At 44.5% G+C, this 27651-nt stretch overlaps 1 protein-coding gene across 2 annotated transcripts in view; it reads left to right on the top strand.

The window, feature by feature from the left end:
• pkib (protein kinase (cAMP-dependent, catalytic) inhibitor beta) overlaps nucleotides 1–27651 on the top strand; it is a 175071-nt gene that overhangs the window by 105650 nt on the left and 41770 nt on the right. The gene's annotated exons all lie outside the window — the stretch shown is intronic.

Here is a 27651-nt window from a genome sequence, read left to right as displayed (position 1 = left end):
ACGGCTGGGCCCGGTTCTTCATGCGCGGGATGACCCGATGCTTTGAACTTTGACAGGTGCATTTTAATCCCAACAAGTGCAAGGTGATGTGTAAGAACATAAGAAATAGGAGCAGGAGTCGGCCATCTGGCCCATCAAGCCTGCTCCACCATTCAATAAGATCACGGCTGATCTGGCCATGGACTCATCTCCACCTATCTGCCTTTTTCTCATAACCCTTAATTCCCCTACTATACAAAAATCTATCCAACCTTGTCTTAAATATATTTACTGAGGTAGCCTCCACTGCTTCATTGGGCAGAGAATTCCACAGACTCACCACTCTCTGGGAAAAGCAGTTCCTCCTCATCTCCATCCTAAATCTACTTTCCCAAATCTTGAGGCTATATCCCCTAGTTCTAGTCTCTCCTACCAGTGGAAACAACATTCTTGTCTCCTATCTATCCCTTTCATAATCTTATATGTTTCTATAAGCTTTCCTCTCATTCATCTGAATTCCAGTGAGTACAGTCTTAGACAACTCAATCTCTCCTCACAGTCTAACCCCCTCATCTCTGGAATCAACCTGGTGGACCTCCTCTGCACCGCCTCCAAAGCCAGTATAACCTTCCTCAAGTGAGGAGACCAGAACTGCACGCTATACTCCAGGTGCGGCCTCGCCAGTACCCTGTACAGTTGCAGCATAACCTTCCTGCTCTTGAATTCAATTCCTCTAGCAATGAAGGCCAAAGTTCCATTTGCCTTCTTGATAGCCTGCTGCACCTGCAAACCAACCTTTTGTGATTCGTGCACAAGCACTGCCAAGTCCCTCTGCACGGCAGCACGCTGCAATCTTTCACCATTTAAATAATAATCTGCTCTTTCATTTTTCCTTCCAAAGTGGATGACCTCACATTTACCAACATTGTACTCCATCTGCCAGACCCTTGCCCACTCACTTAACCTATCTATATCTCTCTGCAGGATATATTTTGGGAAGGTGTCATACATGCGTGCTGACTCTTGCTTTTGTTGATGAGAATACATCCTTAGTTTTATCTCTGTTGTGTAAATTTTTTTATGTCTTTCTGTCCTATCAGTGGAGAGCAATTTTGCTTTGACAGGCCAATGTATTAAGTGAACATAAGATCAGGATAATAATTAATATGTACTGAATGTAATGATTGTAATGTTGCCTGATAACGTTGCCAGCAGGACAGAAGAACATCTAATTCTCCTTCAAGGGAAGGTGGTGCTGCCTCTGTTTTTGGGCCTCTCAAAGATATGAGGCAGATTCATCACAGAATGGGAACAAAGTTGTACTGAACAGTTTGCAGTCTTCTCCGAAGAGACATAGAGAAGTGCTGCACCGAAGCAGGCCCTTTGGCCCATTTACTCCATGCCGAAACCATTTAAGCTGCCTACTCCCATCACCCTGCATCTGGACCGTAGCCCTCCATACCCCTCCCAGCCATGGACCTCTCCAAGCTTCGCTTAAATTTTGAAATCGAGCTCGCCTGCACCACTTGTGCTGGCAGCTCGTTCCACACTCTCACGACCCTTTGAGTGAAGAAGTTTGCCCTCAGGTTTCCCTTAGGCTTTTCACCTTTCACCCTTAACCCATGATGTCTGGTTGTAGACTCACCCAACCTCAGTGAAAAAAGCCTGCTTGCATTTACCCTACCCATTCCCTTTCTACCTCTATCAAATCTCCATTCAAATTGAAATCCAGCCAATCAGAAATGTGGTAATAAAAACAGCCGTTCAAGGGGCATTTCACAATTGATCTGCTTTGCTTCATTGGATTGGCTGAATTTCAAATACTATCATCCCAGATTGTACGTTTTGTGTGGGCGGATGCCCACTTGTATAAGGATGTTGGGCTGTCCTGTTATTAGAATTGTGTGATGTGCATGCTCACTGCTCAATCTGCAGAGTTCTCTTTGCACACTGCCAACAGTTCCAGTTGAGAGATGAACATTAATTAAAGCCTTAATTAATTTTGGTGTCCTCAAGCAATCAATTCAGTGGTTCAGTTTAAAGTCAGAGAATGTATACAGCATCCAACCTGAAATTCTTCCTCTTCACAGACATCCACATAACAGAAAAAAAAACCAAAGAATGAATGACAGAAAACGTTAGAACCCCAAAGCCCCCCCCGCCTTCCCACCCACAAGCAGCAACAAAGTGTTAACCCTTCCCCTCGCCCCACTTCCTCAGCAAAAACATCAAACCCCCTCCACCCACCATGCAAGCAATAGCAAAGCCCCCAGAGACCATGATCGAGAGTCCATCAAAAACCACCGTCCATCCCAACACTTCAACATCTCCGACCAGCTCCGTTTCTCTCACTAGCAGGAGAGATATCGCTCCTTGCACAGCGAGAAGCTCGTTGTTTTGACGTTACAGTCCGCCGCGTCGCTTGTCCGAGTTCCCCAACTCGATGGCCGACAGACTTCCAATTTGAATTGAAATTTATTGTTGAGGCAGATCTTCTCCGTGGTTTGGCCTCAGGGAAGATTTGAACTTGTCTCGCAAAGTTTGAAGCCGAGGGGCCCAAATTTGACGCCACTTTCACTATAACGAGGCTATCTTAAAGTCGGTTTACAAACAATGAAAGTAAATTCAAATTACCCCTGGATGGGAAGTGAAATTTATGTCTGAGTAAATGCAGATATCCAGGTTCTGAATAATGCATTAGAATAATTCTAATGACTCGGATTCTTGTCTGAAACCTCAGCTCATCACACAAGTCACATTTTGCATATTAAATATTATCAAGTAATTACCGCAGCAGTTTTGAGTAAAGCAAATACATCCAAATTAAAATTCATTTACCTAAATGGAGATTAGAAGAATGGTGGGGGGCAGATGGGGGTGGAATCTCATTGAAAGGATTAGATAGAGTGGATGTGCGGAGTATGTTTTTAATTGGGGGGGGGAGTCTAGGACCACAGGCCACAGAACACAAGGACGTCCAGGGGTTATTTGGCGGTTGAAAGCCACTTCCGCCATTGATCGGCCTGTTTGAAAGTTGCGGCTGCGCTTTGTTGGCTTGTTGCCGTGGCACCGATATCCGATTCCGGGCGCCTCAGGGGTATAAGAATAGCACGTCCGGGAGGCTTGGTCTCTCTGACCTCAAGGTCGGTTTCGTACCGAGGTCACAACCGCTGCTGAAACACCGTTGTGACGGTTTGCTCCGGGCGCATACACTGTTTGTTGAACATGTAGTTTTGTAGTCTGTGTAACTTGGGGGGGTGGGGGGGGGCTTAGATGTTTGGTCGAACCTTTTACTGTTTGTAACTAAACGATTAATATCCTTATTCATAATCAGTGTCTGCGGTCTCAATCACCAAACCCTGCTTCCACGTTACAAACAGGTATGAGGAGGAACTTTTTAGCCAGCGGGTGGGAATTTGGGGATTTCATAGCCTCCACATTGGCTGTGGAGGCCATGTCGCTGGGACTGTTTAACCTGGAGGTTTGTAGGTGCTTGATCAACAATAAATCAGCCATGATAGAATGGTGGAGCAAATTCGATGGGCTGAATGGCCTAATTCTGCTCCTATGTCTTATGGTGTTATGAATGCTGCAAGTTACACTGCTTGAATTTTATAGAAGGACAGGATACTTTGATACAAAAGGACCACAAAAGCAGATATAGCTTTGAAGTTCAAAGTTCAAAGTACATTTTATTATCAAGATACATTATGTCACTATGTACAACCCTGAAATTCATTTTCTTGTGGGCATAATAGAATAGTAACTATGACAGAATCAATGAAGGATCATGCCAACTAGGGCATTGAACCAGAGTGCAGAAGACAACAAACTGTGCAAATGCAAATATAAATAAATAGCAAAAAATATCGAGAGCATGAGGTGAAGAGTCCTTGAAGATGAGTCCATAGGTTGTGGGAACATTTCGGTGATGGGGCAAGTGAAGTTGATGAAGTTATCCCCTTTGGTTCAAGAGCCTAAAGGTTGAGGGGTAATACCTGTTCCTGAACCTGGTGGTGTGAGTCCTGAGGCTCCTGTATCAGGACAATGTAAATTTGGTTAGCTATATTTTGCCTTTTGTTCATTGTTTTGTCTGTATCTGGACAGAATTTATGTTCTGGCTATTTTGATTGAAACGATGAACTTTAAGGAACATTAATGAAAGTGAGCAATTTCAGTTCCTGGGTGGAATCATCTCTGATGATTGATCCTGGACCTCACCTATCGATGCAGCCACAAAGAAGGCACGGCAGTACCTATATTTCTTTAGGAGTTTGAGGAGATTTGGTTTGTCACCAAAGACTCTCGAAAGTTCCTACAGATGTACTGTGGAGAGCATTCTAAGTGCCTGCATCACTGTTTGGTATTGGGGGTGGGGGGGGACGGACTACTGCACAGGATCAAAGTAACCTGCAGAGAGTTTTAAACTTAGTCAGCTCCATCATGGGTACTAGCCTCCATAGTATCCAGGACATCTTCAAGGAGTGATGCCCCAGAGAGGCAATGTCCATCATTAAGGACCCCACCAACCAGAACATGCCCGCTTCTCATTGCTACCAACAGGAAGGAGGAACAGAAATCTGAAGGCACACACTCAATGATTCAGGAACAGCTTCTTCCTCTCTGCCATCGATTTCTGAATGGACATTGAACCCATAAACACTACCTCACTACTTTTTTTATTTTTATTTTTGCTCTAATTATTTAATATGGATATATACTTACTACAATTCATGTCTTTTTTTTCCTACTGCTTATATTGCATTTTACTGCTGCCACAAAGACAACAAATTTCACAATATATGCCATGATATTAATTCTGATTCTGAGAAGCAAAGTTAATTGGAATGGGAGCAATTTCTTCCCATCGCAATAACTCTGGTTCTTTCAACAGCTCTTAATCCACCATCTCCTGCCGTCATCGGTCACATGACGTGCTTGCTATTTCATTGAACACGGTAATTATCAAAGGATATTCCATGCCTAATGGCACTGTGGACGAGTCTGAGTCTCAGCAGGGAAGGGCGAAGACAGGCAGAGTGATAGGAATCTCGATAATGTGTGTTGTTTTGGATTTCCAGCATCTGCAGACTTTTTTGTGTTTATGATATGGCAGGCTTGCCTTTGTTAGTCAAGGCATTGAGTCTAAAATGTCAGGAAGTTAATTTGCAGCTTTATGAAACTCTAGTTAGGCCGCATCCGGAGAATTGCACACCGTTCTGGTCACCCCATTATGGGAAGGGTGTCGAGGCTTTGGAGAGGGGGCAGGAGGGGTTTACCAGGATGCTGCCTGGTTTAGAGGGTATGAGCTATATCGAGAGGTTGGACAAACTTGGATTCTTTTCTGTGGAGTGGCAGAGGCTGACGGAGGTTAATAAGATTAAGAGAGAATTAAGAGCATAAGAAATAGGAGCAGGAGCCATTCAATAAGATCATGGCTGATCTGGCCATGGACTCATCTCCACCTACCTGCCTTTTCCCCATAACCCTTAATTCCTCTACCATACAAAAACAGATAGAGAAGCATAGAGGCATAGATAGGGAAGACAAACAACATCTTTTTCCGAAGTTTGAAATGTCAAATATCCCAGGGTGAGAGGGGGTAAATCCAAAGGAGATGTGCGGGGGAATTTTTTAGTACAGAGTGGTGGGTGTCTGGAATGCACAGCCTGGGGTGGTAGCAGAGGCAGAAACATTAGAGATGTTTAATGTGAGGGAAGCGGAAGGAGAGGGACATTGCGTAGGCAAGAGAGTTTAGTTAACCATTGGTTTACTAATTGAATTGGTTCAGCACAACATTGTGGGCCGAGGGGCCTGTTTCTGTTCTGTGTTGTAGAAGCCACCATTCTAACCCTCAGGCATTCCCTTGCACTGTTTATCTGGCTGGATGTGACCGGCTGCATCGCATACAACGCCACAAAATAGTATGTGTTGTCTCCTTTCTGAAACACTACTCATCTATTCCAGTCATGCCCTGAATTGCTTTTGGCCATGAGTCATCTATATTGATGTGTAATATTGAATCTGATGGGAGCTTGAAATATGTTATCTCGGAACTTGCTTTTGTTTGGAAAACCTTCTGGCAAGATGGAAAATGTAGATGGTCCCCTAACGTGATTATCTGCCTTCAAATCGAAGCATCCAATTCCTTTTATAGCTAACATAGCTGGTCCAGTTATATTTCTGGTTGGCATTGGTGTTCCTGAGTATTGGTACCGGACAGCTGGTCACGAATGTTGAACCAACATCAGTAGGTTTGCTTGTCGAGGCAGCTAGTGACAGGAGGTCATGGAACGGCGTTAGCTGTCCTTTACGAGCTGGCGTCCAGGTTTCCTGCATTGTCCAGGCAGCCGGCAGGGCAGTGGGACATAACGTAATCCATCATCCGTGAACATCCCCACTCCCGGCTCAGTCACAGGGAGATTTAAGTGAGCAGCACACGCAAGATGCTGGGGGAGCCCAGCAAGTCAGTCAGCATCTACAGAGGGGAAGAAACAGCCGATGTTTCGGGCCGAGACTCTTCATCAGAATTGGAAGGGAAGGGGGCAGAAGCCAGAATAAGGAGGAGGAGGATTATAAAAATTCTATATACTTTTTAAAAATTCTGCCATCGTAAAAGTCCTGACTTGCATACAGCCTTTACATCTGGGAGACTGCTCCGGAGCCTGAGGCATCTTCTGTCATCGTGGAAATCCTTTTTGAGGCTACGTTTCCAATGTGTGAACTGTCAGGGTTATGAACAATTCACAGGAAGAGAATTCTGCTGTAATCTGGGTGGGGATTACCTCCACTGCAGCCAGCAGGGAGCTTTCTTACTCACTTCAAATTTTCAGAGCTCCTTGTTTAATCAAAGGCTACCCATGTGTCGGGGTGGGGGGTGGAGGGGCGTGCGGGAGGGTGTCTCTCATCACCTCAGGAACGTTTGAGTTTTTCTCCGTTCAAGTTCAGACCGAATGACGAATATATTTTGAGCCAAATAGTCCTGGCTTGAGCCAAAGAACCCAAACTGGCCATCAGTGCAGACTAGGGGCACCATCAAAGTTAAAAGTAAATTTTATTATCAAAGCCCAGATACGTGACCGTACACAACCCTGACATTCATTCTCTTGTGGGCTTACTCAATTAATCTAATAACTGTAATAGAATCAATGAAAGACCACACAAACGGGGCTGACAACCAGTGCGCAAATACAAAAATAGAAATAATAATAAATAAATAAATAATCTATAACTATTGAGAACTTGAGATGAACATTCCTTGAAAGTGAGTCCATACATAGATTGTGGGAACAGTTCAGTGGTGGGGCAAGTGAAGTTAGGTGAAGTTATTCCCTTTGGTTCAGGAGCATGATAGTTGAGGGGTATTAACCGTTCCTGAGCCTGGTGGTGTGAGTCCTGAGGCTCCTGTACCTTCTTCCTGGTGGCAGCAGTGAGAAGAGAGCATGATCTGGGTGGAGGGGATCTCTGATGATGGATGCTGCTTTCCTGCAACAACACACATCTATAGAAGTTTGTCAGAGGTTTGGATGTCATGCCAGACTTTTGCAAACTTCTAAGGAAGAAGAGGCTCTATCGTGCTGTCTTTGCCAATGCACGTGTGCTGGGCCCAGGACAATTCGTCTGAAATGATAACACCGAGCAATTTAAAGTTCTCAAAGGTGAGGGGGGCCTTACCTGTGATGGACAGGGCCACATCCAGTACGTTTTGTGGGATTTTCCATTCAGTGCTGTTTCCCTACCAGGCTATGGATGCACCCAGTCAGTACACTCTCCACCAAACACTTATAAAAGATTGTCAAAGGTCTGGATGTCATGCTGAATCTTTGCAAACCTCTAAGGAAGTAGGGGCACAGCTGTGCTTTCATTGTAATTGCACTTGTGTGCTGTGCCTTATGCAGGTCGTCTGAAATGACGACACTGAGGAGTTTAAAGTTGCTGACCCTCTGATCCCCGATGAGGTCTGCCTCATGAACCTCTGGGTTTTTCCTCCTCGTCAGCAGTCAGCTCCTTGGTCTTGCTGACATTCAGTGAGAGGTGGCTGTTGTGGCCCCACCCAGCCAGATTCGTCACCATCTTTGATTCGACCAGCGACAGTGGTGTCATCAGCAAAGTTAAATGTGGCATTGAAGCCGAGCTTAGCCACACGGTCATAAGTGTAAAGTGAGCAGGGCAGAGGGCTAAGCACACAGCCCTGTGGTGCGATGGAGATCGTGGAGGAGATGTTGTTGCCAATCCAAACTGACTGTGGTCTGCAAGCGGGGAAATCAAGGACGCAATTGGACAAGGAGGTATTGAGGCCAAGGTCTTGAAACTTGTTGATTAGTTTTGAGGGTATGTTAGTATTGAATGCCGAACTGTAGTCAGTAAAGAGCAACCTGATGTATGCATCTTTGCTGTCTAGATGTTCACGGATTGAGTGAAACACTAATTAAACTCTGTCTGCTGTGAACCTGTTGTGCAATAAGCAAACTGGAGCAGATCCAAGTCACCTCTCTGACAGGAGTTGATACGTTTCATCACCAACCTCGCAAAGCTCTTCATGACTCTGGACTTCAGTGTTACTGGATGATAGCCATTGGGGAAGGTCACCATGTCCTTCTTAAAGCTCTGGTATGTCTCGGAGAGGCTGCAGGGCATTCTGAAAGGGGAGGGTGAGCAGCCAGCTGTCGTGGTGCACGTAGGTACTAACGATATAGGAAGAAAGGGGGATGAGGTCCTACAAGCTGAATTTAGGGAGGTAGGAGTAAATTAAAGAATTGGGCCTCAAAGGTAATCATTTCAGGATCATTACTGGTGCCGCGTGCTAGCCAGAATTGGAATAGCAGGATAGCTAGAATGAATATGTGGCTTGAGCGGTGGTGCAGAAGGGAGGGTTTCAGATTCTTGGGGCATTGGAACTGCTTCCGGGGGAGCTGGGACCAGTACCGTCCAATGGTTTACATCTAGGCAGGGCTGGGATCAATGTCCCAGGGAGAGTGTTTGCTAGTGCTGCTGGGGAGGCTTTAAACCAATATGGCACAGGGAGGGGAACCCACACAGTAAAGAAGAGGAAAGTGATGCAGAGACAAAAGCTAGAGTTAGTGAAGAAAAAAGTAAGAGTAGAGTGCATAAAAGTAAAAAGTAAAAATCGCATAGGTCACTAGATTCTAAAAGGACAATTTATCTAAATGCCCATAGTATTAGAGACAAGGTTAGTGAACTTGTGGCACAGATCAGTACCAAGGCATATGATTTAGTGGCCATTACAGAAACCTGGTTGCAAGGTGGGAATTGGGAATTAAATATCCAAGGGTATCAGGTAATACGGAAGGATTGGCGGGAAGGCAGAGGAGGTGGAGTGGCGCTCTTGAGTAAAGGGAAAAAATCACTGGTGGGTGTTGTCTATAGGCCACCTAATAAAAATATTGCAGTGGCAGAGGCAATTAACCAAGAAGTAACAGAGGCTTGTAAGAGCGGAATGGCAGTTGTCATGGGGGATTTTAACTTCCACATAGATTGGGTGAATCAGGTTGGTCAAGGAAGTCTTGAAGAGGACGTCATAAAATGCATCTGTGATGGCTTTCTTGAGCAGCATATTAGTGAACCTACAAGGGAAATGCTATCTTAGATCTAGTCCTGTGCAATGAGACAGGTAAGATTGACGATCTTGTAGTCAGGGATCCTCTTGGAAAGAGTGATCATAGTATGATTGAATTTAGCATTCAGATGGAGGATGAAATAGTTAGATCTAAAATTAGTGTATTATGCTTGAACGAGGGAGACTACAACGGGATGAGGGAGGAGTTGGCTGATGTGGATTGGGAGCACGGGCTGTTTGGTAGGACAGTTGAGGAACAGTGGAATACTTTCAAAGAGATTTTTCACAGTGCTCAACAAAAGTATATTCCAGTCAAAAGTAAGGACAGTAAGTGTGGGGAGAGTCAGCCTTGGATAACTAAGGAAATAAAAGATAGTATCAAATTAAAAGCTCGTGTATAAAGTCACAAAGAGTAGTGGGAGACTGGAGGATTGGGAAAACTTTATAAAGCAACAGAGAACAACTAAACAAGAAATAAGGAAAGGGAAGATAGAGTATGAAAGGAAATTAGCACAAAGTATAAAAGCAGATAGCAAAAGTTTTTATAAATATATAAAGTGGAAGAGGGTGGCTAAAGTCAATGTAGGTCCCTTGGAAGATGAGAAGGGGAAATTGATATTGGGTAATAAGGAAATGGCTGATGCATTGAATGACTATCTTGTGTGAGTCTTCATGGTGGAGGACATGTCTAGTATGCCAAAGAAGGGCGTTATGGATGAAATGGGAGGTGAGGACCTCGATAAAATCACTGTCACTAAAGAGATAGTGATGAGCAAACTAGAGGGCCTGAAGGTAGATAAGTCTTCTGGTCCTGATGGGATGCATCCCAGGGTGTTGAAGGAATTGGCAGAGGTTATAGTAGACGTGTTGGTAATCATTTATCAAAACTCTCTAGATTCTGGGCAGGTCCCGGATTGATTGGAAGACAGTAAATGTTTTAAAAAAGGATGTAGGCAAAGGAGTGGTTCCATTAGACAGATGCAGCATGGATTCAGAAAGGGCAGGTCCTGTTTGACAAACTTACAGGACTTCTTTGAGGACATAATGGTAGAGGGGAACAGGTGGATGTCATATACTTGGATTTCCAGAAGGCGTTCAATAAGGTGCCGCAGGAGAAACTTATAAATAAGATACGGATGCATGGAGTCGGAGGAAGTGTATTGGCATGGATAGTGGATTCGTTAACCAATAGAAGGCAGAGAGGTGGTATAAATGAATGTTTCTCCGGTTGGCAGTTGGTGGTGAGTGGGGTGCCGCAGGGGTTGGTGCTGGGCCCGCAGCTGTTTACCATTTACATTGATGATTTGGAAGAGGGGACTGAGTGTAGCGTAGCAAAATTTGCTGATGACACTAAACTGAGTGGAAAAACAGATTGTACAGAGGATGTGGAGAGTCTGCAGAAGGATATAGATAGGTTAAGTGAGTGGGACAAGGTCTGTTGGCAGATGGAATACAATGTTGGTAAATGCGAGATCATCCACTTTGGAAGGAATAATAGAAGAGCAGATTATTATTTAAATGGTGAAAGATTGCAGCATGCTGTTGTGCAGAGGGACTTGGGAGTGCTTGTGCATGAATCGCAAAAAGTTGGCTTGTAGCTACAACAGGTTATTAAAAGGCAAACGGAATGTTGGCCTTCATTGCTAGAGGGACTGAATTCAAGAGAGGGAGGTCATGCTGTAACTATACAGGGTACTGGTGAGGCTACACCTGGAGTACTGTGTGCAGTTCTGGTCTCCATGCTTGAGGAAGGATATACTGGCTTTGGAGGCAATGCAGAGGAGGTTTACCAGGTTGATTCCAGGGATGAAGGGGTTAACCTATGAGGAGAGATTGAGTCGCCTGGGACTATACTCTCTGGAGTTCAGAAGAATGAGAAGGGATCTTATAGAAACATACAAAATTTTGAAAGGGATAGATAAGATAGAAGTAGGAAAATTGTTTCCATTGGTAGGTGAGACTAGAACTAGGGGACATTCCCTCAAGATTCAGGGGAGAAGATTTAGGACAGAAATGAGGAGAAACTGTTTTTCCCAGAGAGTGGTGAATCCGTGGAATTCTTTGTCCAGGGAAGAAGTTGAGGCTTCTTCACTAAATATATTTAAGAAACAGTTAGATAGGTTTTTACATAGTAAGGGAATTAAGGGTTATGGGGAAAAGGCTGGTAGATGGAGCTGAGTTTACAGGCAGATCAGCCATGATCTCATTGAATGGTGGAGCAGGCTCGATGGGCCGGATGGCCTACTCCTGCTCCTGTTTCTTATTTATGTTTCTGTGGTAAATTTGAACCCTGCTTGAAGCAGGTGGGAATCTCAAGCTGCTGAAGCGAGAGGTTAAGGATATCAGTGAAACACTCTGGCCAGTTTATCAGCACAGGTCTTTCATACTCGGCCAGGTGCCGCGTCTGGTGCAGATGCTCTCACGTCGGCCTCAGAGACCGAAGTCACAGGATCGCATGGGAGAGTTTGTGAAGGTTCCTCCACGGTTTGACGGTCGAAGCGAGCAAAGAAGACATTGAGCTTGTCTGGAAGCGAAGCCCTGTTGTCGCCTGTGTTGCTTGATTTCACTTTGTAAGAGTTGGCAGCGTTCACGTCATGTCACGTCATCTTGCTGACTGAGACTAAATTGGGGGAGGGGGGGTTATTAGCTAAGTTGCGCGTGTCCTCCGTTTATGTAGAAAGCACGTCTCACATTTTTCAAGTCGGTCAACACATTGACACTTGATTAGCAAGATTAGAAATGTCACAGGACTGAAACACAGTTAAGCCGCTGCAATTGCCAGGTTTTCTCGTCTCCGCTGTATTAATGCTCATGTCTGTTTCCCAGTGTAGTATATGTGAATTGGCTGAAACCTGACTTTCCCAAAGGCAAAAACCCTGAGAAGAGCTGCAGATGAACCATCCATTTGCAACTTCTCCCTGGTGACTGTTGCAGATGGGCGGGCCGCAGTTTTTGCTTTCCGCGCTGTGACCTGACAGGATCGTGCGCGGAGTCATCTCGTCCCGTTATCCTTTGACTGTCCATCGCAAGTCATGAATCAGTTTGGAGAACTTTGATTTGATCTGTCGGGTTTGAACTTTGCGTACGGTATTGTACAGGCCATTGACTGAAGTCTGTGAAAACTGCAGCACTTGTGTGTGTCCAAAACAAAGAAGCAGGCAGGAAAAAAATCATTACGGGCACTACCCCACACCCGCTGCAAACTGTCTTTTCCAAACAGCTGCTTCTGGAAAGAGCTATAGGGCTATTAAAACAAAACTTCACGCCATCTTAAAAGTTTCTTCCTCTCAGCCAGTGAATCTGACCATTCTGACTAGCCCTCCTACCCCCCCTTATCTATTACCCGCCTTCACTGCACATTGTACCGCTTGTCATAATGCTGTTTACATTGTAAATACATGCTGGTATCAATGTATTATGCACAGTTTAGTTCATATCAATACTTTATTTCTGCTTATTTATTTATTATAATTGAGATTCAACACGAAATAAGCCCTCCTGGCCCTTCAAGAAGTGCTGCCCCACAGTCCCCCGATTTAACCCTAGCCTACCGGGACAATTTACGATGACCGATTAGCCTAGCAACCGGTACGTCGTTGGACTGTGGGAGGAAACTGGGTCACCCAGAGGAAACCCACGCGGTCACGGGGAGAACGTCCAAATTCCTCACAGGCAGCGGCGGGAATCGAACCCGGGTCACCAGTACTGTAAAGCGTTGTGCTAACCACTACGCTTGTCTTATTTTATGTAATTCTTTATTCCTCCTGATTGCTGAATGTTGTGCTTTGTTGCTTGTCGCACCGACGAACCACCGCAAATTCCTGATACATGTAACTGCACGTGGCAAATACAGTCGATCCCCTTGATCCCTTCATGTTATGTCAAGGAATTAGCATGCACGGTCTTGTGATGCAAGCTCTCCAGGTTGATATATCACTTTTAAACACTTGTAGCACTATGTCCTTCTCAATTTCCTCGCACCTCCGACTTTATGGTTATGGCAGGTTGGCAAGTTATAAATAGTTGTGAGATACAATGCTGCCACTGATTTGGCTTTCAATGCCATTTTTGTCCTGCTAAATCCGCTATACATCAAATTAGTAGCCACTCAGGGATTTGGGCTATATATATATTTTTTTCTTTGTGACTGTTTTTCTGGATACGTAACCACGTGTGCTTTTCTGTTCCATGCTGTGTGCTGTTGGCAACGTGCTTTGCACCCTGGCCCCGGAGGAACGCTGTTTCGTTTGGCTATGTGTGGTTGAGTGATAAAGCTGATCTTGAACTCAAATGTTATTTATCACACTAGAGTGATGGGGTGCGAATGTTCTCGAAGGGAGGTGAGATTTCGTGGCAGTCAGGTCGTGTCAATGCCAGAGTGCAGATACTGGAATCTGGAGCAAAAACAAACTCGTGGGAGGCAGTCAGCATCTGTGGAGACAAAGGGACGGCTGATGTTTCAGGTTGAGATCCTTAATCAGTGTTAGCGGCAACGTTACTGATCCTTCAATGAAATTCCAATTATTTACTAATTTAAATTGCACTGATGGAATTCCAAATCCATATGTTGGATTTCAGACCAGCCTTTCGGATTAATGCCACATTTACCTGCTAATGTGCTAAAACTGGCCTTGGTACATTCTGGTAATCGTGAGCGTTTGAATCCATGTAAAAGCTCAGGCAAGAGTTCAGTGATTTTTGAAGATAATTCTGTGAATTGTGCACTTGAATATTAAATACTTGACACAGTCAGATCATAATTTTTCTAAGAATGAAAGTCAGTTTGTAAACTGTCAAATGCATGTAGTTTAATGCTGAAAATTTGAATGTGAAGATTGGAAATTGTGGCGTTACATGAATGTAGACATCACTAATTAGGTCAGACAGCATTTATGGAAATGAATAACCAGTTGGCGTTTTTGTCCTGAGACCCTTCTTCGGAGGGTGGGTCTTTTGTCCTGAAGAAAGGTCTCAGCCCAAAACGTTGACAGTTCATTCATTTCCATGGATGCTGCCTGGCCTGCTGAGCTCCCCCAGCATTTTGTGTGTGTTGCTTTGGATTTCCAGCATTTGCAGATTTTCTTGAGTTTATAATGTTACTAATTGTTTGTTAACTCTTGTTTATAAGTTGCCCTTTTATGTGCTTCTATTCCTTATCATGCTCTTCAAAGAAAATACTATCTACTGCAGCTGGAGACCTGAAGTTGCAGTTGTCTTTCATTGAAATGCGTTGCTTGCTCATTGGTTCAATTTAAAATCAGGGAATGTATACAGTAGACAACCTGAAATTCTTACTCCTCACAAACATCCACGAAACAAAAGAAAACCCCAAAGAATGAGTGACAGAAAATATTAGAACACCAAAGCCCTCCTCCCCCTCCCACACACAAGTAGCATCAACCCTCCCCCTCACCCCGCTTGTTCCATCAGGAAGCATCAGCCCCCACCACCCACCATACAAGCAAAAGCAAAGCCCCCAGAGAGACCATGATCTGCGTTGGCATCAAAAAGTACAGTCATTAACCCAGCACTTTGACATGCACAGTCTCTCTCTTTCTCTCTCTCTCTCTCTCTCTCTCCTCTCTCCTCTTTCCTCTCTCTCACTCACTCTCACACTCTCTCTCTCTCTCTGGAGAGGTGTCACCCCTTCTATAGCGAGAGACCAAAAGCTCGTTGTTTCCTTGTTACAGTCTGCAGCGACATTTATTTGAACTCCCCTGACTCAAGAACCAGCAGACTCTCTTCCCCCACCACCGAGAGAGAGAGAGAGAGAGAGAGAGAGAGCATGGCCGCCCGAGTGCAGAGGCTCTCGACACCCACCCTCTCGATATTCCAATTTACCGCGACGCTTCAGTTAGGCGGCGAGGAATCTGGTCCACAGGGGCCGCCCAAGACCGCATCCCGAAGGCACACGTCTTCCAGGCCGCTCCTGGAGACATCAAAAACAGCCAGTTGGCGAACTCCAGGAGCCGGAACCCACTGCCGAGAAGAAGCACAATTTGATGGCAGCTGTAGATCACGAACTCCGACAGGACCCCAGCCACCTTGAAAAGGAAAAAAGAGACAGCAAGGAGAGTGCTACAGGACATACACTCCATAATCTTAGAGTACTTCAGTATCTTTAAAACTATCTATTGCTGAATTTTTTTCCCAGTTTCAGAAGCTTCCATTACCACATCAATTCCTTTGTTAATAATAACGTGCCAGTCCTTAAAGTACTTCATGTACAATTACCATAAACTTTACAGTCTAGATAAATATATACGTGACTTTTAAGAGGTCTGCAATTTTAGTCAGGATTGTGTTCCACTTGCTCTTTGATGTTGTAACCTAACACTTTAATTAAAAAGGTGAAACAAGAATTATTCCCAAGTATGGGAATACAAGGCTTGGTGTGCAGGAGTCCGTGAGATCATGACAAGTCGGACTCGGCTTAACGACCGAACAACAACAAATGGGATTAAAGGACCTCTTTTCCTTTTTTTACTGTATATCTGTATTGACATTCCAAAAATACTCCCATACAATTCTGTTTTATTTTGCTTCAGTCAATCATAAATTGACTGTACCTGATTGAAGTGTCTTGCCTGTGACATCAACTGTGTATTCCTCTCCATAGAGACCACTGTTGACTGTTCACCATCAGAACTAAGTTAGGAAACTCACTGCTCAACTCTTAACTAATCAAAGCTCTCACTTTATTGTCTCTGCACAAAAACAACGTAATTATGTTGACCCCAGGCCAACAACTTAGAACATGAACTCTCTTGTTGCCTCTGTACCAATACTCACTCAGACCAATTTATAACACTTAAACAGGGGCTCTCCCGCTGGCCAGAAGATCGAGCTTTTTACCCCCAGCCCTGGCATGGGGAGGGGTTCTTCCTCATGATGATGGTGAATCTCCAGAGTTGTTGCTACTTTGTATTTGAAGCCTCTGCTTTTAAATTCATTCCTTACCAGTTTGAATGTTGCATTTTAGTGTTATTGATTATGGGTCATCTGACTGACCTTTTTATAGACAATAGACAATAGGTGCAGAAGTAGACCATTCGGCCCTTCAAGCCTGCACCACCATTTTGAGATCATGGCTGATCAACTACTATCAATACCCGGTTCCTGCCTTGTCCCCATATCCCTTGATTCCCCTATCCATAAGATACCTATCTAGCTCCTTCTTGAAAGCATCCAGAGAATGGGCCTCCACTGCCTTCTGAGGCAGTGCATTCCAGACCCCCACAACTCTCTGGGAGAAGAAGTTTTTCCTTAACTCTGTCCTAAATGACCTACCCCTTATTCTCAAACCATGCCCTCTGGTACTGGACTCTCCCAGCGTCTGGAACATATTTCCTGCCTCTATCTTGTCCAATCCCTTAATAATCTTATATGTTTCAATCAGATCCCCTCTCAATCTCCTTAATTCCAGCTTGTACAAGCCCAGTCTCTCCAACCTCTCTGCGTAAGACAGTCCAGACATCCCAGGAATTAACCTCGTGAATCTACGCTGCACTTCCTCTACAGCCAGGATGTCCTTCCTTAACCCTGGAGACCAAAACTGTACACAGTACTCCAGGTGTGGTCTCACCAGGGCTCTGTACAAATGCAAGAGGATTTCCTTGCTCTTGTACTCAATTCTCTTTGTAATAAAGGCCAACATTCCATTAGCGTTCTTCACTGCCTGCTGCACTTGCTCATTCACCTTCAGTGACTGATGAACAAGGACTCCCAGATCTCTTTGTATTTCTCCCTTACCTAACTCTACACCATTCAGATAATAATCTGCCTTCCTGTTCTTACTCCCAAAGTGGATAACCTCACACTTATATTGGCTTTGGTCCAAGCAAGCATCCATTTATTGCCTTGTTTTGCAACTGACATCTAGTAAATTATGACTTTTTATGAGTATTTGTTCTAAATCAGTTACCAAACCATTAACCAGCTCGAAACACTCAGGGCAGACACAGACCCCACCAATCACAAACCTGCTTGATATATCATGTCAAAGAACACCTCACAAGTAACTTCTTATTTGGGAATGATCTCTAGTCCAGCAGATCACCTAGAGCATCATTAAAACACTGATACAACTGAGCAAAACCAATTCACAAAATGGAGGATGCAGAGCAGCTTCACAAAATGGTGGTCTCCATTCCTTTGAGCTCAAGGCAAGAACAAAGACATCTGGTTTATCTATTTCCATTGTCCTTCACCCATTCAGGTTCAAAGTGTCCTTCCATATTTTGTGTGTATTCCTTCAAAATTCCAGATTACTTTATGAAAGGATAGCTATGCAAATAATTGTTGTTCATGTCAAACATTTCATTTTTCAAAAAATGTATAATTCAAAAGAAGATAGAAAACAAATACTGAAAAGAATAGAAGGAATTTAAACCACTTGTTACTGTAGAACAGGGGTGTCAAACTCATTTTAGGTCACGGGCTGGATTGAGCAAAATGCAGCTTCATGCGGGCCGGATCAGTCAGACGCGTGTGAACGCAGCTTTCGTTGTCTCCGTTTTTTCAGCCTGCTCTCATGTGTCTCAGTCTCTGCTATAACTACAAAGTGTTTCACTTTACAAATTCTGTTTCTTATGAAGAAAACTGCCGAGTAAGACTGCCGGATAAACACTAAAAACCCTGAAAACCTGGTACCTGAATAAACTCAGCATTAGCCATATCATACGCCATAGGCGCTTCGATTACTGGGGCCCGCTTTAAAAGTAATTAGATATTATCTCATGGGCCAAAGATAATTCCACCGCGGGCCTTGAGTTTGACATATATGCTGTAGAACAAAGGCTGGTTAGTACCTCGCATGAGGCCAGACTGTGGTAACATTGAACCAAGCAAGTACTCAGCAGTTTAAATAATGAGAGCATTCAAAACTAATGAGGTATTTTGTTTAGAATGACATGTGAAAAGAAGTTTTGTCTGTCATGGTGTCTGTCAAGTATCTGGGAGTACAGTTAGACGAGAAGCTAGACTGGACTGCCAACACAGATGCCTTGTGCAGGAAGGCACAGAGTCGAATGTACCTCCTAAGAAGGTTGGCGTCATTCAATGTCTGTAGTGAGATGCTGAAGATGTTCTATAGGTCAGTTGTGGAGAGCGCCCTCTTCTTTGTGGTGGCGTGTTGGGGAGGAAGCATTAAGAAGAGGGACGCCTCACGTCTTAATAAGCTGGTAAGGAAGGCGGGCTCTGTCGTGGGCAAAGTACTGGAGAGTTTAACATCGGTAGCTGAGCGAAGGGCGCTGAGTAGGCTACGGTCAATTATGGATAACTCTGAACATCCTCTACATAGCACCATCCAGAGACAGAGAAGCAGTTTCAACGACAGGTTACTATCGATGCAATGCTCCTCAGACAGGATGAAGAGGTCAATACTCCCCAATGCCATTAGGCTTTACAATTCTACCGCCAGGACTTAAGAACTTTTTTAAAGCTATTATTAATGCTTTTTGAGATGGTGATTTAGATGCATATCATATTTTTTTTTACTGAGTTAAGTAATGTATGTAATTAGTTCTGCTACAACAAGTGTATGGGACATTGGAAAAAAAGTTGAATTTCCCCATGGGGATGAATAAAGTATCTATCTATCTATCTATCTATCAGAATTTTGCTTGCAGAAGATCTCATTTCCTGCAGGTGTGCATGCTGTATACATCAATAATCTTGGCAAAACATCAGCGTGTATCTATACCAATGATACAATTCCTCATTATATTCACCCCTTTTTAAAATTGACCAAAGAATACTTGGCATACTTAGTGTGGGGTACAGTATAGCCTCTCCATCCATTACTGGGGAAACTAACTGCAACGTGCAGTCCACAACACTCAATTTGCTGAACTGAAGAATGCACGATGCAAGCCCACGAAATCTACCAGCCAGAAGGCCGAGAATAGCAAGAATGTTATCATCTACTCATTCCCCTCTTGGCTGCGTACAACCTGACTTGGTATCTGAGGAGACAATACGTCTAAAATGTTAAGACCCTGAGACACAGGAGAAAGAATAGGCCATTTGGCCCACCCCATTTGATCATGACGGATTTATTATCCTTCTCAACCCCGTTCAAAGTAAGTACGTACATCTAGGTACATTTATGTCACCATATGCTACCCTGAGATTCATTTTCTTGCGGGCATTCACAGTAAATACGGAGACACAGTAGAAGCAATGGATAACCGCACTCAAACGCAGACAAACAACCGATGTGCAAAAGATAACAAATTGTGCCAGCACAAAAATAAAAAGCAAAGTGATAATATTAAATATTAAATATTGAGAACGTGAGTTGTAGAGTCCTTTTAAGTCAGTTCATAGGTTGCAGAATCAGTTCAGATTTGAGGGTTAAATGTACACTGGTATGTTAGGAACATAGAAACATAGGAGGAGGAGGAGGAACAGGCTCATATATTTATATAGTGTGTGCGTGTGTGTACTTATAACAATATATTTATATATATGTATATACGAGGGGTGATTGATAAGTTCGTGGCCTAAGGTAGAAGGAGTCAATTTTAGAAAACCGAGCACATTTATTTTTCAACATAGTCCCCTCCTACATTTACACACTTAGTCCAGCGGTCGTGGAGCATACGGATCTTGGACCTCCAGAAAGTGTCCACAGTGGGGGGTGGGGGGGGGATTGATAAGTTCGTGGCCTAAGGTAGAAGCAGATGAGTTATACAGCTCTCGTTACATGCACATGCAGGTCAACTCTTTGAGTGATTATGCAGAAAGTTTGAAGTTAATAACTCATCTCCTTCTACCTTAGGCCATGAACTTATCAATCACCCCGATGAGTTATTAATTTTATTCCTTTCTGATTGTTGATGGCAACATCACTTGCAATGTTTTAATGCTCTCTTTCTCGAGACACTTTTTAAAAGAGCTTGAATGTTGTTCTTATGATTTATTTTTAATTTTATTGATGTAGATAGATAGATAGATAGATAGATACTTTATTCATCCCCATGGGGAAATTCAACTTTTTTCCAATGTCCCATACACTTGTTGTAGCAAAACTAATAACATACAATACTTAACTCAGTAAAAAATATGATATGCATCTAAATCACTATCTCAAAAAGCATTAATAATAGCTTTTAAAAAGTTCTTAAGTCCTGGCGGTTGAATTGTAAAGCCTAATGGCATTGGGGAGTATTGACCTCTTCATCCTGTCTGAGGAGCATTGCATCGATAGTAACCTGTCGCTGAAACTGCTTCTCTGTCTCTGGATGGTGCTATGTAGAGGATGTTCAGAGTTTTCCATAATTGACCGTAGCCTACTCAGCGCCCTTCGCTCAGCTACCGATGTTAAACTCTCCAGTACTTTGCCCACGACAGAGCCCGCCTTCCTTACCAGCTTATTAAGACGTGAGGCGTCCCTCTTCTTAATGCTTCCTCCCCAACACGCCACCACAAAGAAGAGGGCGCTCTCCACAACTGACCTATAGAACATCTTCAGCATCTCACTACAGACATTGAATGACGCCAACCTTCTAAGGAAGTACAGTCGACTCTGTGCCTTCCTGCACAAGGCATCTGTGTTGGCAGTCCAGTCTAGCTTCTCGTCTAACTGTACTCCCAGATACTTGTAGGTCTTAACCTGCTCCACACATTCTCCATTAATGATCACTGGCTCCATATGAGGCCTAGATCTCCTAAAGTCCACCACCATCTCCTTGGTCTTGGTGATATTGAGACGCAGGTAGTTTGAGTTGCACCATATCACAAAGTCCTGTATCAGTTTCCTATACTCCTCCTCCTGTCCATTCCTGACACACCCCACTATGGCCGTGTCATCAGCGAACTTCTGCACATGGCAGGACTCCGAGTTATATTGGAAGTCTGATGTGTACAGGGTGAACAGGACCGGAGAGAGTACGGTTCCTTGCGGCGCTCCTGTGCTGCTGACCACCGTGTCAGACCTACAGTCTCCCAACCACACATACTGAGGTCTATTTGTCAAGTAGTCCACTATCCAATCCACCATGTGAGAGTCTACTCCCATCTCCGTTAGTTTGTGCCTTAAGATCTTGGGCTGGATGGTGTTAAAGGCACTAGAGAAGTCAAGGAATGTAATCCTCACAGCACAACTGGCCCCATCTAGGTGAGAGAGTGATTTGTGCAGCAAATACATGATAGCATCCTCCACTCCCACCTTCTCCTTATACGCAAACTGAAGAGGATCCTGGGCGTGCCTGGTTTGTGGCCTCAGATTCTGTATTATCAGCCTATTACTATTCTGTACTATTAAACCTTCAAATACTGTTCTTTTGATGACATACCTGATATCTAAATCCTTGGTGAAATATTTGCCCTACTTCAGAAATTTCTCCTGATCAAAGGAAATGTTTGTTCACAGTTTAGATTTCCATCCCTTAATATCTTCGATCAAAGACCTGGCTACTCGACTTGCCAATTATATTGGGAGCTACTGACTGGCAGATAAGCGAAACAAACTGTGATTGACATCCAATTCAATGATGCTTTAAAAACTGAAAAGGAGACGAAGATCCCTCGTCCTATCACATGACATAAAGCCTTGGCTGAATAAAAAGCATGAAGTAGTGAAGATCATAAAAACACAAAATGCTGGCAGAACTCAGCAGGCCAGACAGCATCTATGGGAGGAGGTAGTGACGACGTTTCGGGCCCAAACCCTTCATCAGGAATACGATCAGTAGTGAAGATCGTATTGATTGGTTCATGAACTCTGCACAATCTGCGATCAGACATGGAGCATGCAGTGGCGATCAGTTGTCGCCACACCATGAGTTGCTACTGAGTGGGAAACAGCCTGGCAGGATGCTTAATTAATACACAAATTTCAAAGTAAGCAAGAGCCTTACAGCATCGTCAATCAAAAGATACAAAAGCCTGTGGAATTTAGAAACCTGCTGCTTAAAGGAAGTCTTCTGTCAAGGGGTCTGTCCTGATCTTCTTGGAGAAATTACTTCCACTTTCCTTGAATGCTGCCTCACCTACTAATTATCTCCTGCAGTTTGCTTATTAATTGATTCAATGGATTAGCATTTTATTTTCCGCCTCTCCCTCACTTTCTTTTTGTGTGCCCTACTCTGCCAGAGCCTCGGCGACCACTATTTTTGCGAGTGGTTGTCTTGGAGGAAAGATTCTGCGAGTGGTCCCCAAAGTCCTTCTCACAGCGCAGTGTTTTTTTTTTACGAGGCTGAGTTGCGAGCCCGACACTCAACCCGGCACGGATGGAAAGCGTGTCCGGGAGCGGCCCGACTGGATTCAAACTCGGGAACCTTCACTCCGGAGTCAGGCACTGATGTCACTGCGTAATATGTTCGGTAAGAACAGACATAGGAGGAGGAGATGCAGGCTATATATATGTGTGTGTGTGTGTGTATATATATATATTTAAAAAAGGGCTTGTGTGTGTGTGTCCTGAATCTGGACCAGCTATAAAAAATGGGCTGAACAATGGCGGATGGAATTTAATGCAGACAAGTGCAAGGTGTTGCACTTTGGTACGACCAACCAGGGTAGGTCTTACAGAGAACGGTACGAGTGCGGTAGACCAAAGGGATCTGGGAATACCGGTCCATCATTTATTGAAAGTGGCGTCACAGGTAGATAGGATCGTAAAGAAAGCTTTTAGCACATTGGCCTTCATAAATCAAAGTACTGGGTACAGATGGGATGTTATGTTGAAATTGTGTAAGACATTGCTGAGGCCTAAGTTGGAGTATGGTGTGCAGTTTTGGTCACCTACCGACAGGAAAGGTGTAAATAAGGTTGAAAGAGTACCAAGAGCACTTGCAAGGATGCTACCGGGACTGGAGGATCTGAGTTACAAGGAAAGATTGAATAGGTTAGGACATTATTCCTTGGAACGTAGAAGATTGAGAAGAGATTTGATGGAGGTGTGCGAAACTATGAGGGGTATAGGTAAGGTACATGCAAACAGGCTTTTTCCACTGAAGTTGGCTGGGATTACAATCAGCGGTCATGGGACAGGTGAAAAGTTTAAGGAGAACATGAGGGGAAACTTCTTCACTCAGAGGGTCATGAGTGTGTTGAACAAGCTGCCAAGCACAAGTGGGGCATGCAATTTCTATTTCAACATTAAGAGAAGTTTTAAATCAGTGGATGGTAAGGGTATGGAGGGCTATGGACTGTGTGCAGATGATGGGACTGGGCCTCTTAAATGGTTTGGCATGGACTAGATGGGCTGGAAGGCCTGCTTCCAGTGCTTTACTTTTCTATGACTCTGTGACTCTTAACTCTTGACTCCACTGGAATCTATTCTGCCCACTATTAAGGATCCAATTGGATCAAATTGGCCCACTATTGGAGAAGGAAGTCTAAATCTTGTCGAGCATTTTAAGGAAAGATTTTTCTTTGAAAAAATGAATACTACTTGAAATGTCAGTGAAATGGTTTCCTTGGGTTTAAACAGCATATGGCCTTTCTCCTGTGCCACGTGGGAACGTGAACAAACAGTACACCCAGCCTAGGCCAAATACGTTTCACATTCACTAACAATGTCAGGTTCTGCCTCAGAATGTTAGGAACAATATGACATTGTACAAACCTAATTAAAGCAGATTTCATGACCTCTTCCCAGAGCAGGAAGATTAACAACATTGCCTTGTGAACACAGTTTCACTGCCAATCTATCTTACAGTAGCCCCATTGTGTAAGCTGCAAGTTCAGATTTAATTCAGTTTCTTCTTTATTTCTGATTCTTACTGTCATTCACCCTGGTAAAACATCTTTTAACAATAAGTAAAGTATTTGATCAGTAATTGTGTTTCTCTGCCATTATTTTTTCTGAAATTCAATCTGAATATTATCTCACATTTCCTTCTGCTTTTTGGCAACATCCTGAGACAAACAAAGCTGCCTTTTGTTGGCAGCTCACACACTCACACACACACAATGCCGGAGGAACTCAGCAGGCCGGGCAGCGCCTATGGAAAAGAGTAAACAGTTGACGTTTTGAGCCGAGGCCCTTCATCGGGACTGAAAGGAAAGAGGAAAAATCGGAGTAAGAAGGTGGAGGGGGTGGAGGGGAGGAAATAAGTACAAGGTGGTAGGTGATAGGTGAAACCGGGAAAAGGGGATTAAAGAGCTGGGAAGTTGTTGAAAGAGATAAAGGGCAGGAGAAGGGGGAATTTGATAGATGAGGACAGAAGACCATGAAAGACAGGGAAGGAAGAGGAGCCACCAGGGGGAGGTGATGGGCAGGTAAGGAGGTAAGGTGAGAGAGGGAAATGGGAATGGGGAATGGTGAAGGAGAGGAGGGGGGAGGGGGGCAATTACCGGAGGTTTGAGAAATCGATGTTCATGACATCAGGTTGGAGGCTACCCGGATGGAATATAAGGTGTTGCTCCTCCTCTGTGGCCTCATCATTGCAGTAGAGGAGGCCATGGATTGACATGTCGGGATGGGAATGGGAAGTCGAATTGAAATGGGTGGGGAAGAGCTGGCAAGATTCTGCGCCTTTGGCGTCCCATGCTTTTCAATGCTAAACTAAACAGTTGTGGGGTATTTCTTTCCAACTAGATATTATCCATTTTCCTGCATTAGCTGTAAAACTTCCACTGTTCTTCTTCGCTTCTGTGCTACGGTGTAAAACTTCAGCAATTAGCAAAAAAAAAACCTGAATTGAACACCAGATTCTGTTGAAATCAGTTTCAAAGTAGCTTTCTGCGAGAACATCCCTGACTTAAGAACACATCAGACCAAGATGAGGGTGCCTGGGCAGGAGGGAGCAATGCAGTGCACAGGATCTACCCCTGATGTGTTGGAGGAGGAGCCCGGCTTGGCGTCACCCCATAGCGCCCAGATTCAGAGCGCCAGCAACTCCCACTCCAAGCAGAGTAGCAGAACACCAGTGGGTTAAGTAGTCTCCAGCAGGTCATCGAATGGAGTGGCTGCAGTTTGTGGGGGGCGTGGTCCAGATCTTTGAGGAGCCTATGGAGGTGGGGTGTAGAAGTCTTGCTGGCTGCTCGCTGTGCGAGAACCTACTCCCTGCTTGGTGTTAAGGGGGACTGCAAAGAAAAGAGCCATCGAGACGGTCACAGAAGATTACAGAAGGCTATGGCTCAAGAGTTTTGACCCAGGGACCAATGCTGCTAGGATACAAGTCAGGGCCTGGTCAACCCTGGGTGAGGGAGTCTGATGTCGAGTGACCCGGAATACCCAATGATTATTATAACACTATGTGTCCCAGCATACCCTAGTATTTCAGCATCATTCCCCTTTCTGAAGGTTCCTTTTATAATTCATTTGCAAAGTTTAGGGATTTAAACTGATTACTAGAAGGAACTGGGCCTTCAGGAGAGCTCATTATTCTGTTTTTTTTATTTTGACTGCTTTGTTTCCCCCAGGAGCTGTGTTTATTTTCTAGCTGGTCCCTTGCCTTCCTGAGCTGGGCTGTTGGGGACCCGTTAGACACAAGTCCAGCGGCCTGTGCATCTTGCTGGAAGCACTGGGTGCCTCGGGCCAGTCCGCTATCGCAATCACTTCAGTCGGCAGAGCTCACAATGCTGGCTTCGGCCCACGACGAGTGGCTTCTTTGTTGGCGGATCGTCGCGGCAACCGGTCACTGTAAACCAACTGACAGATAATAATCTGGGGGGCGGGGGTTTGGAAAAAGCACCGTTGGTTCAGTGGCCCTGCGGCCGATGACTCAGTTGGTAAATAACAAGCTGTTGGCTTCTGGTATCAAACGGAAACCTTTTTGGGGAAGGAGAACAAGCACACTGGCCTCAGCTGTGACAATGATCAGATTCTGGTTAAGTGGGAGCTAGGCGAGTACAAAACCCGGATGCTGGTGCAGAATTAAAGCTGCCATTTAAACCCAAATAGCTGATTTTCCACCTGAAGAGGCCCAAGATGGTTGCCCTGAAACTATTAGTTTGGCTTACTCATGCAGGGACGATAGAAAGCTCCCTAAACACGAGGAAATCTGCAGATGCTGGAAATTCAAGCAACACACACAAAATGCTGGTGGAACACAGCAGGCCAGGCAGCATCTATAGGAAGAAGTACAGTCGACGTTTTGGGCCGAGATCCTTCGTCAGGACTATTCTGTTGCTATCTGACTCGATCGTTGGTTTTCCTTTGTGACGAGCGTAACATGGATATAAAAACGTCCTTTTGCAATTTTAACTTTGCCACGATCAGACACCGTATTAAAATTCTTTTGAAGCAATACCCAGTCGTCCCTGGGTACTGCAAGTCTAGAACTTGACTCCCCAGTGCCATTTGCTTTGGTCACAATATTCGAAAGCAGCTGAGAACTGTCGGGTCAGTGGAAAAGGTCATCAGCTGCAGTCCGCCATCACCGCAGGACTTTTATATGTCCAGGACAGGGAAGCTGGCAGGAGAAGTGATTGCGAATGCTACCCACCATTGTTTTTTAAAAAAAGCACTTTTCTGGAATGTGCTATCGGGCTTTTAAAACAAAAACTTAACGCCATCTTGAAAAGTTCCTCCCCCCCCACCCCCCCAGCAGTAAGTCAGTTAATTAATTTATTTTGCGAAGCAGCTGGAGTGGGCCTTCGAGCCACGCCATCCCGGCGACCTCAGGGGTGCCGTGGGAACATAACGATCAGCATGACACTACCACAGTTCGGGGCGTTCCCGAGTTCAATTCCCGCGCGGTTCTGTGAGGAGTCTCTGTACATCTTCCCTATGGAAAGTGCGCGATTTTTTTTAACGAAGGTCCTCCAGTATCCTCCCACAGTCCGGAAACATGCCGGGTAGATTGTAAATTGTCCTGTGATTAGGTTAGAGTTAAATCGGGTTTGTTGGGGGTTGCCAGATGGCCCCAGTCTGCATTGAGTCGCTAAAGAGATAAATAACAACCCTGTCTCCCCCCTCCCCCCCCAAATTTATCCATAACCTACTCACGGGATAATTTACAATGACCAGTTCACCCACCCGGTACGCCCTCGGACTGTGGGAGCACGTGGGGGCAACACACACACTCCACAGGGAGAATGGGCAGACTCCTTGAAGAGCGGCACAGGAATTGAACTCTGAACTCTGGAATGACCCCCCCCCCCCCCCCCCGAAAGCTGTGATTGCGTTGCACTGACTG

The sequence above is a fragment of the Hemitrygon akajei genome, chromosome 24, assembly GCF_048418815.1.
Source record: "Hemitrygon akajei chromosome 24, sHemAka1.3, whole genome shotgun sequence".
Lineage (NCBI taxonomy): Eukaryota > Metazoa > Chordata > Chondrichthyes > Myliobatiformes > Dasyatidae > Hemitrygon > Hemitrygon akajei.
The sequence above is the reverse complement of the archived record's forward strand: the minus strand, read 5'-3'. Positions and strand labels throughout refer to the sequence as shown.